General features: G+C 40.7%; 1 protein-coding gene across 2 annotated transcripts in view; it reads left to right on the top strand.

Moving 5' to 3' along the window:
- Positions 1 to 19,940, top strand: part of SNX9 (sorting nexin 9) — a 116,072-nt gene that overhangs the window by 23,229 nt on the left and 72,903 nt on the right. The window lies entirely within an intron of this gene.

The following is a 19,940-nucleotide window of genomic DNA, read 5'->3' as shown; positions in this document are numbered from 1 at the left end:
ATATCCCTGAGCTTACATTTGTGATGCAATGAAAGCCAGCTGTGGTTCTGTGGTGAGGGTTACATTAGTTCTATGAATCTAGAAGAGAAATTGCCTAAAGAGGAACTATTGATAAAAATAAATCGTAGTTAAGAATACTGGCCTCAGGCCAAGTATGGCTTAAAAGCAGAGACCCATAGTCCTCATGTAACCTAGTTGTATGTGTATTTATGTTGATGACCTTAAGGAGAAGTATCATTTTAAGTAGCTTAAAGATCAGTATGTTTCATTTTAGTAATGTTCTTTGAATACTTTGATATAAAGTATTTAAATTCTTTAAAAAGACCCATAGAGACTGGCAGATCATCTAGGCTGACCGTGTCATTATTCATGTGTGAAAGCTGAGACGTGGGAAGTAAGTATTCGTGTCTTTCAGCTTATACAATAATTCATGGTTATGATGGTGACCTTGAGTCATTAAGAAAAGATTCTTTTTGGCAGAGTGTGGTGGCTCATGCCTGTAATTCCAACACTTTGGGAGGCCAAAGTGGGTGAATCACTTGAGGCCAAGAGTTTGAGACCAGCCTAGCCAACATGGTGAAACCCTACCTCAATGAAAAATATAAAAATTAGCCGGGCCTGATGGCATGCATCTGCAATCCCAGCTACTCGGAAGACTGAGGGATGAGAATTGCTTGAACCTGGGAAGTGGAGATTGCAGTGAGCCCAGATAGTGCCACTGCCTTGCCACCCTGAGCGACAGAGCAAGACTCCATCTCAAAAATCATAAAAAGAAAAGATTCTTCTAATTAATTATATTTTCAGAGTAAACTTTTTATTAAATCAGGAGAGTCTGTAGTATTTTATTTATTTATTTTGTGATAGGCTCTGGCTCTGTCATGCAGGCTGGAATGCAGCAGCATGATTTCAGCTCACTGCAGCTTCCACCTCTTGGGCTCAGGTAATCCTCCCACCTCAGCCTCCCAGTTAGCAGAGACCACAGGTGTGCACCACACCACCTGGGTAATTTTTGTATTTTTGGTAGAGATGGGGTTTTGCCATATTGCCCAGACTGGTCTTGAACTCCTCCTGAGCTCAAAGCGGTCTGCCCACCTCCACCTCCCAAAATGCTAGAATCACAGTTTGTAAGCCACTGTGCCCAGCCTTACAGTACTTATTTTTAAAAGACCAAGAAAAATGGTTAGGCTAAAATTTTCCTGATGGTGTAGATCTTTGAAAAGCTAAATAACCCAAATGATGTGTATTCTATAGGAGTTTTCTTACTGAAAAATATGTATTTTTAAAATTTCATCCATTTTTATTGTTGAGTTTTGGGTACTGCAGGTGGCAAGCAGGAGTGTGGGGAGGCCTTGCTGGGAAGCAGCCAGGCTACCTGTAGCCATCCTGATGGATTATTCATTTCCGTGGTGGGCCCAGGAAGGAGGGAGGAAGCCTCATCATAGGTTACACGTCGTCTGTTCTGGTTTTAGTAGTTCTACAATCCTGTAGTATAGTCAGTGTATTTTATTTGTAGGTTATGTAAATATTCCTTTTTATCTCTGAATGCTAATTTATTTGCAGACACAATAGCAGGGAAGCGCTGCAGAAAATAAGGTATTAATTTTTAAAACTCTGTTGGTAAATGTACCTTCGTATTATTTGACCTATGGCTTTGTTTTGACCTGGCTTTACAAAGCCCTTTATCTGGGCCTCCTGCCACCCCCCAACCCCACATCCTCCCTAGCCCGTTTGTTCCTCACTGGCAAGACCCCTCTTTCTGCAGGTGTCAGCCCAGTGACCCCTCCTCAGCCACCTCCTTTAAAACCCTTACTCTGTCACATCACCTGATTAACTCCTGTAATTGCACTCACTGCCACCTGGAATTGCTTTGCGTGTTGATGACTCTCTCCTCCCGATGCTTTCAGTGCTTCTGAGGAAAGGAGGATACCTTGTCCTTGGCCCTTCACCACTGTCTCCACCTAGAACAACACCCTTGTAATAACTGCCTATTCAATATTTGTTGATAAAATAGAAACATATCAGCTACGTAGCTTCAATCTGGTAGCTAGTCATTGGCTTTAGCCCCCAGAGAATGCAGAATTTTTGAATTGGCTCTGATGATGGCTTTAAGCAGAAAAACCTGGGTAGGCTATTGGGGGAAAATTCTTCCTTCAAACTGTGGTAGAGATTTAGAAAAAGTGTAATTAAGACATGTAGGGGATAAGCATTGGCATTTTGCAAAATAAAGTTTAGTTTATAAATTTAAAAGTTTAATGATTGCTTGTTAAAGTATTGGCTTTTGGTTCTTTTATCTGGGGCAGTAAACCTAGATTAAATGAAATTTTTTATTTCAAAGAAATTGTACTTTCTGTACCTGGAAAACTGAACTAGTAAGATTGAATTTATTTGGAAATGACAGAGAAGCCTGAACTCTGTAAGCACCTCTTAGGTAGCAGGCGCTGTGCTACATGGTAAATGACTGTGCTGAGCAAGACTGAGAGGGAGCTTACAGTTGGGAGAATGCAGACATGTCCACAAGCAACGATTATACAGCAGCCATAAAATCATAGGGGAAGGGTAGTGTTACAAGGGCATCCGTGGGAGGTACGTAACCAATTTTGTGGGACATAAAATGCTTCCCAGGCTAGGCGAGGTGGCTCACACCTGTAATCCCAGCACTTTGGGAGGCCGAGGCGAGCAGATCACGAGGTCAAGAGTTCGAGACCATCCTGGCCAACATGGTGAAACCCCGTCTCTACTAAAAAATACAAAAATTAGCTGGGCGTGGTGGCGTGCGCCTGTAGTCCCAGCTACTCAGAAGGCTGAGGCAGGAGAATTGCTTGAACCCAGGAGGCGGAGATTGCAGTGAGCCGAGATTGCGCCACTGCACTCCAGCCTAGTGCCTGGCGACAGAGCAAGACTCTGCCTCAAAAAAATAAAAAAATAAAATGCTTCCCACTTGTGAAATCTAAGCTGAGACTGAAAAATGAGTAGGATTTAGTCAGGTGAAGAAAGAGGAAAGGTTGTGACTTGTTTATGGAATTGAAAAGAGTTCAGGCCAGGTGTGGTAGCTCTTGCCTGTAATCCCAGTATGTTGAGGCTGAGGCAGTAGAATCACTTGAGCCCAGAAGTTTGAGGCTGCAGTAAGCTATGATGTGCCACTGTACGCCAGCCTGAGTGACAGAGTGGGACCTTGTCTCAAAAAAAAGAAAAGAAAATAGTTTAGTAAGTCTGGAATTTATGGTTGAAGGTAAGAATTGTAAATGATAAGGCCATGGAGGTGTTGGGGGTCAGGTGATCATATCAATTTTTTTTTTTGGTCCAAACCGCAATACTTTCAAGAACAAAGAGGGTACCATTAATTCCACTGAGATGGCAGGGATAAACCGGAGCTGGCCTGGATAGATGAGGATACATGGTCAGCCTCTTTATAAGCCGTGTTTATTCACATTAGGGTTCATTTAGTGAACAAATAGGTGTTGAGCACCGTGTTGCAGGCATTGTGCGTGGACTTTCTTGTGAGAGCTGTGGGAAGCATTGGAAGGTTTGGATCAAGAGGAGCAATACCCAGTGTGCATGTTCAAAAGATCCTTGCAGCTGCAGGCAGAAGATGAATGGGAGCAAGGCTTGGCAGGTGTGGGGAGGCTGGAGGAGGCTTTTGAAGTGAATGAAAATGATTAAAGATGACTTGGACTATGGATCTCACACATGGGATGGAGAGAAGTGAGTAGATTGTAGCAATATTTAGAAAGTAGGCCTTTCTTAGAGGTGGAAAGGAATGAGAGGAGGAGTCACACCTTTCAGTTTCTTTCTGGGCAAGTGCGTAGGAGAGGTTCCATCTAGAAGTAGCTGGGGAATGCTGGGGAGAAAGCAGGTTCTGTGCTGGAATGCTGATGAGGCTTTGCTTGGTGTGTTGTATGTGCCCTTGGAACTGCATGCAGGAATCTGATAGGTGACAGATTGACAATCTGAACCTCAGGATGGACTTGGGATTCGTGAGTATAGAGATGGCAGGTGATGTCATCAGAGTGGATGTCACCCGGGGAGAATATCTAGAGTAAGAAGAGTGTAGGACCCTGGGGAACACAGGCATTTACAGTGTGGCCTGGCTAACACCTGAGAAGGCGGAAAGGAAGGAAAACCAGAGGAAGGTAGGTGTGGAAAGGCTGGGGAGGAGAGTATTTTAAGAAGGAAGAGTGGACAGCAATGTCTGATGCAGCCAGGCAGTCAGCTGGGATGAGGGCCTAGCATGGTGATTGGATTTAGCAGTAAGAAGGCTGCGGGTATCCTTGGCCAGAGCCGTTTCAGTGGTGTCAGTGTAGGCAAGGCTTGACTAGTGCGGGTGAAGCGTGAGTAGCAGATGAAGTAGACACAGGGCATGTGGACAACTTCTCTGAAATGTGAATTTCTTGATGTTAAGAGAAGGTATAGTCAAAGGAATATGTGGGGTTGAGGGAGGGTTTCTTTTTTCTTTTTAAGGATGTGACAGACAAGTGGGTTAAACAATATGGGAAGGAGAGAATAGCAAAGTTGTCATCAGTGTGTGGATGGGAGGAGTAACCAGGAGTCCCAGTGCAACTGGGTGGGCTCACATGCACGTTATTGTTAGAGTTTGCTGGGGGAGTCTCTTTTTCCTGGCTTCTCTCTCTTTTTTTTTCTTCTTCCTGAAGTTGGGATATAGAGGTCATGGGCCTACATGTAACACCCAAGAGTTTTCTAAAGCAAAAATTTGATAGTGGTTTTTCATTGTCAAGCTTAGTACACCTGATAATACTTGGTGACTGTATTTAAAGTATTTTATTTTTCCTGAAAGCTCCTCTCAGGTCACTTTTAAGAGCATATCTTCATTTCTTTGACTTTTTAGCCCATGGCACTGCCGGCTGCCAGGGGGCTTGGTCAGTGCTTGGGTGCAGCTGCTGTCATCTGAATAAGGCTAACTCCTTAGAAGGAAGGAGTGTGCAGTTAGGGTACCATTCTGGTTTATTCCAAAATTGTATGTATTTATTTATTTGTATGGTCTTTTAAAAATAGTGGTAAGGCTGGATGCAGTGGCTCACGCCTGTAGTCCCAGCACTTTGGGAGGCTGAGGCAGGTGGATCACTTGAGGCCAAGAGTGCAAGACCAGCCTGGCCAACATAGCGAAACTCCATTTCTACTAAAAATACACAAAAAAATTAGCCAGGCATGGTGGCACATGCCTGTAATCCCCAGCTACTTAGGAGGCTGAGGCAGCAGAATTGCTTGAACCTGGAAGGTGGAGGCTACAGTGAGCCAAGATTGTGCCACTGCATATCTAGGCTGGGTGTCAGAACGAGACTCTATCCAACAAAAGTAAAGAAATAAAAATAAATAAATAAATGTAAATAAACCTCTACAAAGTATACGGAATCTTAGTTAAAAATAGTGCTGAAATACGCATAACATACAATTTACCATTTTAACCATTTTAAGTACATGATTCAGTGACATTAGATATATTCACAGTGATGTATAGCCATCACCACTATTTATAGAACTTTTTCACTATCCCAGATAGAAACTCTGTATTGCATTTCCCCCCGCCCCCAGCCTCTGGTAACCCCTATTCTACTTGCTGGCTTTACTTGCCTACTCTAGGTATCTCATATAATTGAATCATATATTTCTCTCTTTTCTTTTTTTTTTTTTTTTTTCTGAGACAGAGTATTGCCCTGTTACCCAAGCTGGAGTCCAATGGTGTGATCTTGGCTCACTGCAACCTCCGCTGGGATTACAGGAGTGTGCCACCATGCCCAGCTAATTTTAAAAAATTTTTAGTAGAGACGGGGTTTCACCATGTTGGTCAGGCTGGTCTTGAACGTCTGACCTCAGGTAATCCACCTGCCTCAACCTCCCAAAGTGTTGGGATTACAAGCGTGAGCTACCACACCTGGCCTATTTGTCCTTTTGTGTCTGGCTTATTTCAATTAGCATAATGGTTTCAAGATTCGTCTTTAATGCAGCATGTATCCGAATTTCATTTCTTTTTATGGCTGACTAATATTCCTTTGTATTTTGTTTATTCATCTGTCAATGGACATTTGGGTTGCTGCCACCTTTTGGTTATATGATGCTGCTGTAAACATTGGTGTACAAGTATCCGGGTCCCTGCTTTCAATTCTTTTGAGTGAAATTTGCTGGATCGTATGGTAATTCTATGTTTAACTTTTGGAGGAACTGCCAAACTGTTTTCTACAGTGGCTGTACCATATTCCCACCAACCATTGATTTAGTTTGACTTCAGTTGTTTAAAGAAGTGTATCTGAATTTTACACATACTCCATAACTATAATTATTTGAATTAATTGGAATAGAAATTAATTGAAATAATGAAATGTCTGATTACTGGACATCAGAAACTGCTTTACATTAGGCCATGGTTCTCAGAATTCACAGTCCTCCTTTCCATTTTTCTTCCCTCCCTCCCTTCTCTCCCTTCCATGATCACTCTTAGGTTCACAATAAGCGTGCATGTCTTAGAACGTTCGAACTTCTGGTACTACAGCACCTCACCCATAAGAACTCTATAATAGTAGACTTCCATTTCCCTTTCCTGTCCTATGTGCTGCTTTTTTGTTTTTTGAGACAGTCTTGCTCTGTCACTCAGGCAGGAGTGCTGTGGCATAATCACAACTCACTGCAGCCTCAGTCTCCTGGGCTCAAGTGATCCCCTCATCTCAGCCTCCCGAGTAGCTGGGACTACAGATACAGACCACCAGGCCTAGATGATTTTTGTATTTTTTTGTAGAGACAAGGTCTCTCCACGTTGCCCTGGCTGGTCTTAAATTCCTGAGTTGATGCAGTCTGCCCACCTCAGCCTCCAAAATGCTGGGGTTACAGGCATGAGCACCATGCCTGGCCTTTGTATTTTTGTTGCACATTTTATTTCCCAGTATTAAAGACCCCAAAATATGTTGTTGTTACTCTTGTTTTGAAAGTCAGTTATCTTCTCAAAATCACTTTTCTTTCAGAAAAATTAAACAATTTTTTTTTTTTTTGCATGACCCATATGTTGACTATTTTTGGTGCTCTTCCTTCTTTTGTGTGGATTCAGTTTTCCATTTAGTATCATTTTCATTCAGGTAAAAGCGTGTTTGATATTTCCTGTAGTATTGCTTTGCTGGTGACACATTTTTTCTCAGCTTTTGTCTGAAATGCCTTTATTTCACCGTCATTTTTGAAGGATATTTTTGCTGGATATAGAATTCTGGGTTGGTAGTATTTGTTATTTTTCAGCACTTTTAAGGTGACATTTGGCTTGTATCATATTGTACTTGAGAATTCTGCAGTTATTCTTTGTTCCTCTGTAGGTAATAATATATCTGTCTTTTTCCTTTCTCTGATTTTAAGGCTTTTCTCTTTGTTGCTGATATTCTGAAACAACTATGATGTGTCTTTGTGTGGTTTTCTGTGTGTTTTTTTTTCTGTGGAATTTATTCAGCCTCTAGGATCTGTGAGTCATAGTTTTCACCAATGGGAAATTTTTGACGTTACTTCTTTTTTTTTTTTTTTTGAGACGGAGTTTCGCTCTTGTTACCCAGGCTGAAGTGCAATGGCGCGATCTCGGCTCACCGCAACCTCCGCCTCCTGGGTTCAGGCAATTCTCCTGCCTCAGCCTCCTGAGTAGCTGGGATTACAGGCACGCACCACCATGCCCAGCTAATTTTTTTGTGTTTTTAGTAGAGACGGGGTTTCACCATGTTGACCAGGATGGTCCTGATCTGTTGACCTCGTAATCCACCCGCCTCGACCTCCCAAGACGTTACTTCTTAATACATTTTTTCTGTCTTCCCCTCCATCATTCTGGAATTTGAATTGCATGTATACAGTAACTGTTGTTTCACAGGTGACTAGGTAGGGGAATGTCTGGTTCCCTTACTGGCTGGCAATGTAGCAGAATCACCTTTCATAGGAATCAGTCCTTTACTTTCCCTTGAACTCTAGGCTAGTTCTAGAGCCTTTGGTGGACTGGAAAGAGGCAATAGTTATGCCACAAGTTTTCGTACATGTGAATGTACATGTAATGTTAAAAACAAAGGTCATGAGCGCCTGCATTTATGGGGCCCTATGTGCTGGTCCCTGTTCTGTGGGCTTTATTTTTATTACCTTATTTCTCCTTTGCGTCACGAGGCACAGGCAGTTTGAAACTGATACTTTAAGGAATTAGTCAAAGTTTTCAAGACTGGTGAAACAGTGGCCTAGGGATTTGAACCTATGTGCCTGGCTTCACAGGCAGCTTATCATTGGCATGTTGCCAGTAATTTCATTTCCTCCCACTTTGGGGAGGAGGTGAGACATTGTAAATACACACACTGGTGAGGGTGTGGGAGACAGGCACTGTTAACTGGGAGTAAGTTTCTACCAGTTGTCTCTGGAGTTTGGGATTTGGCTATTGTTCGCTTTTAAACTTTTCTGTATTTATAGTCCTGTCTCCCCACCCTCAGTGAGCATGTAGTTTTACAATTGGAAAAAGCAATAAAGCTGTTTTAATTTGGGGCTGGTGGTGAGGTTATTTTCTTAGGCACAGCAAAGTAAGCTTTAATGTGCCTTGCCTTAGGGGTTAGATAGTGGGTTAGTAACCTTGCAGCTGTGATAAAGAACAGAGTAGATATGCTGATATGAAGAGTCTTTCAGATAAAATATGAATAAATAGAAGTCCTAAATAAATGAAATGTAGACGAGCACATAAGAAATGTTAAAAGTATGGAAGCATATACTGTGGTTCTCATTGGTTCTGGGCATGTGTGTGCTTTGACTAGTTGTGTACATGCAAACACGTATGTCAGATGCATAACATTTTGAGGGATATTTAAAAAATGATTAGCATTAGTGCCCTTTGGCACTTTTAGAAACTTTTCCTCTTTAACTTCATTATGTTGCTTTTGTTGTTGTATTAATAAAAGTGTAGGTATATATTTATATACACTGAAACTGTTAGTTCTCAGAATGAGAAGTCCAGGAATATGGTTTACCCCCTTAAGTAGCCTTTAATGCAGATTCTCTTTGCCATCTAATCAGCTTTTTAGTTAAACTTTGGAGTATTTTGTGCTTTGTTATAATCAAGGAAGCATTCTCTCATAAATTTTGGTGTTTGCAACATAACTCTGAGCATCCTAGGTAGAGACAATCCAAGACAGTGCTTTAAATTTTTTAATTTTTTTACTAGATAATAGGTTCACGTTTAAGAAAAAAAACACAACACTAAAAAAAGTGCAAAAAAGCCCCACTGAAAATTCCTCTCCTGCCTCTCCTCTCCCTTAGCCATCTTCTCTCCTCAGGGGTAGTGTTACCAATTTCTCTTACATTCTTACCGAGATTTCCTCTGCATACACAAGCAAATGCATGTTCTGCGTCGCCCCATTTCTTTCTTACACAAATGGTGTGCCTTGCTTTATTTTCTTATTTAATAAATATACATTAGAGATCATTCCACATCAGAAAAGTAAGCAAATTCTCATTCTTTTTCTGCATTATAGTACTCCATTTCATAGAGATCCTGTACTTCATTAGCCGGTCCTACCTTTTAAATTGTATTTGGTCTTTTGCTATTATGGGTGACGCTACAGTGAATAACCATGTATATATGTCAGTTTGCAAAAGTGTATTTCTAGGGGATAAGTTCCTAGAAGTGGAATTTCTGGTTTAGATACCATGTGTGTTTGTAATCCTCACAGGCGTTACGAAATTGCCTCTCGTGTCTGTTAGCGCGATGTAAGGATACCTGTTTCCCTAAACTGTATGCCCTCACCAACGTGGTGTTAGCAGAGTTTCGCTTTCATTTTTTGCCAGCCTAATAGGTGAGAAATAAACTATTTCATTTTATATTATTTTATGAGTGAGGTTTTACATTTTAAAAGGCTTTTTTTTTTTTTTACTGATTCATACTCTTTATTTAGAGTAGCAGAACCAATCTTTAGTCTGTGTTATGAATTGCAAACATTTTCCCCAGATTGTCATTGATTTTTATCTTATGTTGGCTGTTGCCAGGCAGGTATGTTTTACTTTGGGTGAAGAGAGATTTCTTTCTCCCTTTCTCCCTGTTAAGAACTTGCGGATTTTATTTCATAAAGTCCTCCTCTACTGCAAAAGTATTTTTAGAAATTCTCCTAAGATGTCTTCAGTACTTTTAATGGTTTTTTTTTTTTTTTTTTAAGACTTTTTATTGCAGAGAATGCCAAACACAGTCAAAAGTAGAAGAGTATAATGAAACTGTTTGTAACCATTATCTACCTTTGGCAACCACCCAACTCATTGCCTCCTTATTTCATCAAGACCCCATCAGTGTCTCTTGTTTCTGCATTATTTTTGAAGAAATGGCAGGTATTTTAACACTTTGTCTATAAGTATTTTCGTGTATACCTGTAAAGATGGGGAGGAAAGAGGAAATCTTTTAAAAATATAACCACAATACTATCTTGATGCCTAAAAAATGAATACTTTTAAAATATCACAGTCCTTTAAGAATTCAAATTTCATAATCATTTCTGCAGTTGGACTCAGAATCCCAATAAAGTCTACACATTGCGATCATGATCAGTCTTCTAAGTCTCTTCGTTTATAGGTTCCCTTACCTCACTCCCAACCCTTATCCCCTACTTGTTTTTGTCTTTGGGATTTGTTAGAATGGATTTCTGTAGTACCTGGATTTCTTACCTTATGCTCATTGCATAGTTTAAGATATTATTTTGTTTTCTTGTAAATTGTTATTAGGATTTAGAAGGTGAATAAGAGTCACATTCTTTTTTTTTTTTTCAAGTCTATTTCATAACCGGGATTGTGTTCCATCAGAAGGCAAGTGAAGTCTGGTTGTCTTTGTGATCTACTATGCTTAGATGAATTAAATCTTTGGGGATTGAAAAAAATGATCTCATTCTATTACTCCCTCTTTTATCAGCTGAAATACTTGTATAAGGAGAAACGTGTATCTACTACTTGGTTACTTCATAGTACAGGTTTTAAAGGATAAATGGTTGGGTTTTTTTTTTTTTTTTTTTTTGGCTTTATTTACCAGTTGTCAAAATGAATTGGTTTCCTGGTATTCTATAATGATGACCAATTAGTTTTTATGAACTCATGAGTTTTAAGCAAATTTAATGTTTCAGTCCATTGTGGTCATTATCCCTATTGATGCTCGTATTGTTCCACATTTGGACAGCAAGCTCATCTTCAGGTTGGTGCCTGTGTCTTTTTGATACAACCAGTAGGCTTTGCTAGTGTCCTTGATAATCTGGTAGGAAAAGATGTTCCAGGCCCATCTTGTATGTTTTATATGGAGTTCTTGTTTTTTCCCCCTGAAACCTGGAGTCAGCCATTTCTCTAAGTAAATCTGGTTCCTTTTAATGAAAAATGCTGCTCAGAAATCCCAATCTGGGCATTAGATATGTGATTACTTTTTTTTCAAATTAATCTTTGACCCATTATTTTGTTGTGAGGAGTAAGATAGGAATCCATTTTTTTTTCCCTCCAGATAGTTACTCATCTGTTCTAAAACAATAACATGCCATCTTTATCGTGTTACCTACGTTTCTATATGTCTTTGGGACTTGTGGACTTTGTACTTTTCTAGTTTTTCCTTGTTTTTTTTTTTTTTTTTAATTTAAAAAAAAAAGATTGGGGGCCGTTCTTGTTTGTTTGTATGTCCAGATGAATTTTAGGATTAGTTTGTCCTGTTTCAGAAATTAAAAAATTCTATTTGTATTTTTATTAGAATTAATGAGAGGAGGGGAGGTGCTTTTAATGATATTGGGGCTTCTCATCTAAAAATATGGGGAGACTCTGTATGAATCCATTTTGTTGCATAACACACTATCCCCAAACATAAAGACATAAAACAACAAATACTTCGTATTGCTTATGGTTCTGTGTATTGATGATGCGTGGTTCTTGTGGTCTGGAGAGCTCAACTAAGGCTGGATAGTCTTGGTGGCCTTTCCTTCATGTTGGGGTCTCACCTTATACAGCTAGGATGATGCAGGCCTCTTTCCATGTGGTCTTGGATCTGCAGAGTTACTAACCCAGGCAGGTTCAGTGGTAGCACAAGTGATCCTGGTAGCAAGAGAGGGCAGCCCTCATGTATCAGTGCTTTTTCATGCCTATGCTAGTATCACGTTTGCTATCGTTCTGTTGGTCAGAGTAAACTCATGAACTGAACTTTTCCAGAGTCTTTTTTTTTCGGTGGGGGGGTGTTTGTGACAGAGTTTTGGTTCTGTTGGGCGTGAGCTCAGCTCACCACAACCTCCGCCTCCCAGGCTCAAGTGATTGTCCTGCCTCAGCCTTCCCGAGTAGGTGGGATTACAGGCATGCATCACCATGCCTGACTAATTTTTGTATTTTTAGTAGAGACAGGGCTTCTCCATGTTGGTTAGGCTGATCTCACACTCCCAACCTTGCCTGCCTCAGCCTCCCAAAGCGCTGGGATTACAGAGATGAGCCACTGCCCCTGGCCATCATCCAGAGTCTTAATGGGGAGAGTGACAAAGTCATACTGCAAATTGGTAGATAAAGGGGTGGGAAGGTTTACTGTGGCCATTGTTACAATCTACCATGCTGTATTAGTATGTACTCACAATGCTAATAAAGACATACCTGCGACTAGGTAATTTATAAAGAAAAAAGGTTTAATGGACTCACAGATCCACATGGCTAGGGAGGCCTCACAATCATGGCGGAGGGCAAAGGAGAAGCAAAGGCACATCTTACATGGTGGCAGGCAAGAGAGCTGGTGCAGGGGGATTCCCCTTTATAAAACCATCAGATTTCATGAGACTTATTCACACCACAAGAACAGTATGAGGGATACCACCCCCATGATTCAGTTATCTCTACCTGGTCCTGCCCTTGACATGTGTGGATTATTACAATTCTAGGTGAGATTTGGGTGGAGACACAGCCAAACCATACCACGTGCTCTCATTTTTTGCCACTTTTCTGTGTCATTTGAGAAATTCTCAAGATTTTTTCCAGATAGGTTTTACACATTTCTTAAGTTTATTCCTAAATATTTCATCTTTCGCTATTACTGTACATGATGTCTTTTTCCTATCATTTTAATTTAGAATTCTAGGACAGGTGAGATATATATAGATTAGATATAGATACACATACACACACACAGAGTTAAAATTAAACTATATAAAAAGAAACATGATAAGTGTCACTTCCACTTGTGTTATCACTAATTGTCTTCTCCCATCTTTCTAGGTGACCAATTTAAAATTAATTTCTTGTTTTATTTATCTAGTCCTAAATACTGGCAAATATAAATATTCTATTCATGAAAAAGGTAGCATGCTATATGCCCTATTCCACAATTTGCTTTTTTTGGCCATGTATTCATTCCATGTCTGGGTGTATAGATTGTTCTCATTCTCTTCTTGCTACATAATATTCCATTGTGATGACATAGACTGGTTTATTTAATCAGTTCCCTGTTAGTAGAAGCAATATTAGGGTAGTATTCCTTAGCATCAGATTTGCAGAAATCCAAAAGTGAAGTGATTTATTCTGTTAGTGAAGCTGTAGAAAAATGTTACTTTCATATATAATATTGGTAGAAGTTTAAATGGTACAACCCTACAACCCCAAATTGAGGCAGTGGGGATCTGGCAATGTCTACCAGATTAATTTGTCTTTCTTAGTGTGTGTGAGATTGACTATTTTGTGATATGCTTAAGGGCCATTGTATTTTTTAATGAACTCTTTGTTCCTCTGCTCATTTTTATATTAGGTTGCTGGTCTTTTTCTTGAGTTCTAGAAGCTCTTTATATATTAGAAGCTTAACACTTTCTGATATGAATTGAAAATATTCTTTCCTTTATGACTTCTGCTTTATGTTAAGACTAGTGATTTTTATATAATAATTTTGTTCTGGGTCATGTTATAGGGGTCAAGAAATTATGGCCCATAACAAAATCTAGCCTGTCTTGTGCAGTTTGTAAATAAAGTTCTGTTGGAACATGGCCACATCCATTTGTCTATATATTGTCTGTGGTGGCTTTTGCACTGCAGCAGCAGACAGAATGGCCTGCAAACTCTAAAATGTTTACCATCTGGTCCTATACACAAGAAGGAAAAGCAACCCCTCATTTAAAGCATCCAAATCAAAGTGTTTTGTATGATGCAGCCATTTTGACACAGCTTTTAAAAAAAATAGCCTAGGCAATATGGTGAGATCTTATCTCTTTAAAAAATTTAAAAATAAAATACCAGCCAGGAGTGGGGGCATGTGCCTATAGTCCTATCTATCAGGAGGTGGAGGCAGGAGGATCACTTGAGCTCAGGAGTTCAAGGCTGCAGTGATTCATGATTGCACCACTGCCCTTCAGCTTGGGTGACAGAGCAAGATGTTGTCTCTCAAATAAAATAAAATATCCAATTAAATTAAATTTGTGTGTTTAATTACAAAGTACAACAGAACAGGCAGTCACACGTGGGTTTCAGAAGTATCTGTTTTGGCACATTACTTGGTAACGTTGATGGTACGTGTGATATGGCCATTTGATGCCACCACATCAAATCACTGTTAAGATATCTTTGTCTAATTGTTCTTGTGTACACTGCATATAGAAGCTTTGATCTCGGTGAGTGTGGGTAGAACAGCTCGTAAAATCATCCCAATCTCTAGCAGTTTGGTTACAGTGTGGTCTCAGTTCATATTTCCTGTGGTCTAAGTACTTTCCAGAGCCATTCTGCATGAATGAACTAGAGAGAGGGAGAAGAGTTTGAAAGAGTATAGTACAATTTGCTTTATATGTTTTAAGTATTCAGAACTCTGCCGCATGCCCCCGCCCCCAAATTGTACAATTGCCTTTTGGTACGCTCAGATTTAAGTTTACTCTAAGTATTTCTTTGGAATTTATAATTCTACTCAGTGAATTTCTATTTGCATTTCTGTTTGACTTGGAAATTTCCCAAACTGCTTGTCTAATTGACCATCAGTTTAAAAAATTCATCTAAGTGCATTATATTTCAGAATAACAGATACAAACCCATTTTAGGAAAAAAACATTTTTAAAGAACATACTAATTCACCAGTAGTTTATTCTTGAAAATTTTACATACAAAATATTTTAAAATTTTTATTCATTCTCAGTTGCTGCTACAAGTTCTTTTCAAAAATTTCTTCTGTTGGGAAAAGATCTTTTACTAGAACAACTGTTAAAACTTTAACCAAACTCTGTCATCTTGACTATTCTTTTGAATGGATTGTTAAAGAAATTGCTTCTAAACATTTAAGGAAACAAACTTCATTTCCCTGTTTGGAAATTTTAAGAGTAGCATTCTGGGAACATGATAATTAATTGACCCATATCCCCTTGGAGCTTCCTATCACATGCAGCTGACTTGCCCCTGCCATAGTTTAACGATTTGAATAATGACACTGGTGAAACTATAGAAGGCTCATCAGGCTTTCTGATGACTCCCAGCAGGAAAAGATAAGGGAGAATTAGATGATGGCTTCAGAATTCAGAAAGCTCTTAATAGGTTGGAGCGATGGGTTGAATCTAATAGCTTGAAATTTTATAGCGATTATAATATTCTGTATTTGGTTCAAATAACAGTGGAATAAGCACAAGGTTTAACAAAAGCTGTGGAAATCACTGATACGCAGTAGTCCCCTTTATTTACGGGGGATATGTTCCAAGACCTCCAGGGATGCCTGCAGCCAAGGATAGTACCAAACCTTATGTATACTATGTTTTTTCTATACATGCGTATGACAAGGTTAATTTATAAATTAGATACAGTAAGAGATGAACAAAAATGCTAATAATAAAATAGAACAGTTATTATAGTATGCCAGCAACACTACTCTTGTGCGTCAGGGTCATTAAAATAAGGATGACTTGAAGATGAGCACTGCCATACCCGATAGTCTACTAATTGAGGCGGCTACTACGGGACTGTTGGGTGGGCGGTGTCTACAGTGTAGAGATGCTAGACAAAGGGATGATTCACGTCCCAAGTGGGATGGTGTGAAATTGCATCATGCTACTCAGAATGGCATGGACTCTGAAACTGATAAATTGTTTATTTCTGGAATTTTCTATTTAATATTTTCAGACTGCAGTTGATAGCAGGTAACTGAAACCGAGGAATGTTAAACTGTGGAGAAGGAGGGACTACTTATATTGGAAAGCATTTATGCCTTCACCATTTAGAATAAGGACAAATACATCAACATATAGTAGTAGCATGATAGTGCTCAGGGTCTGTGAAAGTAAGTTCTGTTTTTTCTCATGATCTTAATAAGTCAAGATTGAGGAAGGCATTAAATGTTGGAAAATTGTATAAGTCACAATTGTGCTTAAGTTAACCAAGCTTGCCATTTAAAGAGGGTAAACTAGTTATATCTGGCAATATTACCTACTCTATGCAAAATTTCACTTCTCAAGGCTGTCCAATCCTCCTTTCCCTTGAATTTCTGAACAAGTTCTTGAAGTAAAGCTAACAGTGGAAAAGGCAGTATAGGAAAATGGTCTTTCAAAGGCCACATGAAAAATAGACTGATTGGCAGTTGGGGTTGAGGCCAGCACCTCTGTCTGTGTGGATATGTCAGTGGTAGACAAGAGGAAGAAGTTGAGGGGTGAGAAGGGGAAAGTGAGAAAACAGGTGGAGGCAAAATGCAAGGATAGGAAAGAGAAAAGAGGGGTGCTGGGAGACGGTGCCCCAAGGCTTTCAGTTTCATTGAAGCTTTAGCATCTCTAGGCTGAATGGTCAGTATTCTTTTCTATTGACATATTATGCTTATTTGGAGCTATTAAATCCTTTTGTCTTCCAAAATTATTCTCAGTTCAGATTTCAAAGAAGCATCTGTTTAAGTCTTAATTCAGTGTTTTAAATAAACTTACAGGGTTTATAAACATTTTTCTGTGAGTGTGCTTGTCCATTTTGTGCTTATAACAGAAGAATTCGGACTAGTTAACTTACAAAGAACAGAATTTATTCCTCATAATTCTGGAGGCAGGCACTTCAAGATCTAGGTGCTGACAAGGGTAGGGCTCAGTTCTGCTTCCAAGATGGCACCTTGAGTGCCGCCTCCTCCAGGGGAAAGGGTGTTGTGTCTTCACACAGCAGAAGGGTAGGCGAGATTAAACCCACTCCCATGAGCCCTTTTTGTAGCAGTGTTGATCTCCTCATGAGGACAAAGCCTGCATGGCTCTGTGGCCTAAACACTCCCATTTGCTGCACCTCCCAACACCACTGCCTTGGGGGTTCAGTTTCAACACGAGTTTTGGAGGGTCCAGACCCTCAAACCATAGCAGTAAGTGCTCAGTAATATTTAAATGTGCAAGGCCACTTCCATTTCTTTCTTTCTGACTTGTTTCACATTCTGTTTCCCCAGATTCTAAGGTTAGTTAACAAGAGGCTTAGGTATTCTTTGTTTGTTTGTTTGAGACAGAGTCTTGCTGTTGTCGCCCAGGCTGGAGTGCAATGGCACGATCTAGGCTCACTGCAACCTCTACTTCCCAGGTTCAAGCGATTCTCCTGCCTCAGACTCTCAAGTAACTGAGATTACAGGTGCCCACCACCACACCTGGCTAATTTTTGTATTTTTAGTAGAGTCTGGGTTTCACCATGTTGGCCAGGCTGGCCTCGAACTCCTGATCTCAGGTGATCCACCTGCCTTGGCCTCCCAGAGTCCTGGGATTGCAGGCATGAGCCACCGTGCCCAGCTGAGGCTTAGGTACTCTGTATTTGGAGACTAATTGGATTTGGCTGGAGTTATAAAAATTTCAGCAGGATTCTTGAGGACTGATAACACAACAGCGGATTCCTCATGCCCTCAGCGTGGCTATGCGGTTCCCAGACTCCTCTTCGGGGCTCACTTCCTTCCAGCCCATCCCCTGCCTGCCTTTCTCTCCTGTCTGTCCTCGTGGCAGGAAGGATTGAGGTTGATGCAACATGTTTTTGAAAAACACTGGCACGGCGCGGTGGCTCAGGCCTGTAATCCCAGCACTTTGGGAGGCTGAGGCGGGTGGATCACGAGGTCAGGAAATCAAGACCATCCTGGCCAACATGGTAAAATCCCATCTCTGCTAAAAATACAAAAATCAGCTGGGCCTGGTGGCACATGCCTGTAATCCTAGTTACTCAGGAGGCGGAGGCAGGAGAATTGCTTGAATCAGGGAATCGGAGGTTGCAGTGAGCCAAGACTGCACCACTGTACTCCAACCTGGGCAAGAGAGAGAGACTCCATCTAAAAAAAAATTAAAATTAAAATAAACCAACAAGAACAACAAAAAAACACCCCGGCCAGGCATGGTGGCTCATGCCTGTAATCCCAACACTTTGGGAGGCTGAGGTGGGCAGATCACCTGAGGTCAGGAGTTCGAGACCAACCTGACCAACATAGTGAAACCCCATCTCTACTAAAAATACAAAAATTAGCTGGATATGGTGGCAGGCACTTGTAATCCCAGAAGCTCGGGAGACTGAGGCAAGAGAATTGCTTGAACCCAGGAGGCAGAGGTCGCAGTGAGCCAAAATTGCACCACTGCACTCCAGCCTGGGTAACAAGAGTGAAACCACCCCATAACATGACAAGCAGAATTCTGTCCACTTTTGCAGCCACATGAGAAAAACACCTCAGCGCGGCTGCTTTGTCCTTGGTGACGCCCTGAGGGAGCCGCCCCGCTGCCCTGGCCACCCTGCCATGCACTCCACTCCAGTCCCAGTCTCCGAGGGTGGAGGTGAGGAACTACTGGGCTGTCTTGACTCGCAGGCTCACCCACCCTTTGTTTGTTCCCAACAGTTTAGTAGGAAAAATTTCAGACGTGGAGAAAGGTTGGAATTGAACACCATAGACCCACCATCTAGATTCAGTACCTGCTTTGTCACATACTCATCCACCAATCCATCTTACTATTTTTTAGGTATTTCAAAATAGTATTTTGGCTTTTTTTTTCTTAGTCTGTTATCACTAAATGTGAACCTTTATCCTCATTAAAATAATTTCAGGCATCATTAGGCAAATACATAGAAAAGGACAGTGGCCAACAGAAGGGCCTTGCAAGGTCTTGCCATATGGTGGATGTTGAGTAAATATTGTTAAATTAGTGCGCTTGCATTAGTCCTATTAGACTAGCCCTGTCAATAAACCTGAATTTGGCTTTTAGGACAAACAATTACTTTTAAACCTCGTGTTTCCTAGCACATGTAATCCCCAGTTTACAGGATGGACTTCAGGAAGATAGTCTGTGAAAGACAATCTCTTAGAATTTGAAGGGGATTTAAAAATATGGATTTTATATTATAAAGGTATATGTAAAACATTTTAAGCAAATACTTTGTTTTTTAACACAGTGGTTAAAAACAGTGGGATACGTGCACAGCAGTGGTCCAGGGAATCCGTTTCCAGATCCTGTCTCAAGGATCCTTTTGAGGAAAAGCTTATAAGAGCAGTTCCTCCTCACTCCTGCCAGAATAGCTTCTTCCTAGTCTATCTTTTATGAAATTAAGGTTTCATGTAGGACTGGGCGCAGTGGCTCACACCTGTAACCCCAATACGTTAAGAAGTCAAGGCAGGAAAGTCACTTGAGCCCAGGAGTTCGGGACCAGCCTGGGCAACCCAGTCTCTACAAAAAATACAAAAATTAACTGGTCATGGTGGCATGCGCCTGTAGTCCCAGCTACTGGGGAGGCTGAGGTGGGAGGATTGCTTGAGCATGGGAGGTCAAGGATGCAGTGTGCCATGATGGTATCACTGCACGCCCGCCTTGGCCTCCCAAAGTGCTGGGATTACAGGCGTGAGCCACCGCTCCTGGCCTTGCTCTCCCTAAAAAAACAAAAAGACAAAAAACAAAAAAACGGGGCGGGGGGAACCCACCTATTCCATTAACAACAACAACAGACCTGTTGCTCTTAGGAGGTAAGAAGTGGAAATACACACACCGTTCATTCTGGGAACACTGACTCTCAACTGAAGAGAGACACATACACAT

Source organism: Aotus nancymaae, unplaced genomic scaffold (genome assembly GCF_030222135.1).
Source record: "Aotus nancymaae isolate 86718 unplaced genomic scaffold, 86718_ANA_hifiasm-v0.15.2.pri h1tg000040l, whole genome shotgun sequence".
NCBI classification, from domain to species: Eukaryota; Metazoa; Chordata; class Mammalia; order Primates; family Aotidae; genus Aotus; species Aotus nancymaae.
Note: the sequence above shows the minus strand (reverse complement) of the source record. Positions and strands in the feature narration are given on the sequence as shown.